Source organism: Phytophthora infestans, genomic scaffold (genome assembly GCF_000142945.1).
Source record: "Phytophthora infestans T30-4 supercont1.194 genomic scaffold, whole genome shotgun sequence".
Taxonomy (NCBI): domain Eukaryota; phylum Oomycota; class Peronosporomycetes; order Peronosporales; family Peronosporaceae; genus Phytophthora; species Phytophthora infestans.
In genome coordinates, this window is record NW_003303565.1 from 120196 (window position 1) to 121471 (window position 1276).

Genomic DNA, 1276 nt, shown 5'->3' on the forward strand with positions numbered 1-1276 from the left:
CCACAGCGACACGAAGAGGATTTGAATCGTCTTCACTGCCATTTTCCAAGCTCGGGACGTTTTTATCAGCACGTTGCAGAAGAATCTGGCTCGCGAACGCGAAGTATACAAGTCTTCTATTGGCGCGGATACTGAGCAGACCCGGAAGCTCCACCTCCTTCTGGTAAAGCTTGCCCAGGGCAAGTATGTCACAGGTCGCGGAGCGAAGTGCTCGAGATGCAGGAGCAAGGCAAGCTGAACGTTCAGCCGAGCAACTGGACGCTCAAGGTCCGAGACCTGGTTGTGAGTCAACAGTGGTGGCTCTAACCTATCCACAAGGTGGATCATCTCTTCGAGATCGACCGATGGGCGGTGAACGTTCGCGTCGTGGGCGCCGGCGTCGTATGGACGCAGACGCCGTTCCGGCAAGTGCTGACTCTCCCCGCGAGAGCCCAGCTGAGGCAAGGCCTCCTCCTGCTCTGCTCGATGAGCATGGTGAGCTCCACTTTCACGTGGAACGCCTTGTGGCGTTGCGTAGACGCCAGGGTCGTACCCAGTACTTAGTGAAGTGGAGGGGTTACCCTCACTCACAGAACTCATGGGAGTTTGAGGTTATCCTCCGGCAAGATTGTCCTGACGTCGTTGACGCTTACGACCGGGCACATCATGTGCCGAAGCGCCACCATGGCGTGCGACAGCGTCGCCAGGCGCTAGGCGCCTCCCACTAGAGTGGGAAGCGATGAGGTCAGTAGTTGAGCTCAAGCTCTGACCAGTGGCTGCAGCAACCAGCTCGTACGTATGAGCGGTGCTCGCAGCGGGGGCAGGAGATGAAGAGACCTCATGGTGATAGGGACATGGTCCCGAAGGAAGCAGGTGCTTCGTGTTGTGCTGAACAAGGGTTAGGCACAAGCGTCTCGATAGACGCAGAGTTGTTTTGAAACAACTTGCTCGATGAGCATGATCCAAATGTGGATGCGCTGTAACAGCGAAACTGGTGTCCCGGACGGGGATCGAGCCACTGGCCTTTGGCTTGACAGGCCGGAGCTCTACCATTGAGCTACAAGGGCGATGCCCGTACGTCAGTCCGAGAACGGACTACTCATGGTGTGAGAGGGCTGCGCCCGGGTGGATTTGAACCACCGACCTGTGGCTTTCAAAGTCAGCGCTCGACCACTGAGCTGAAAGGGCGTTGCCCTTAAGCTTGTCCATTCAAGGACAACAGTTCATGGAACGAGAGGGCTGTGCCCTGGTGGGTTCGAACCACCGACCTGTGGCTTCCAAAGCCAACGCTCGACCA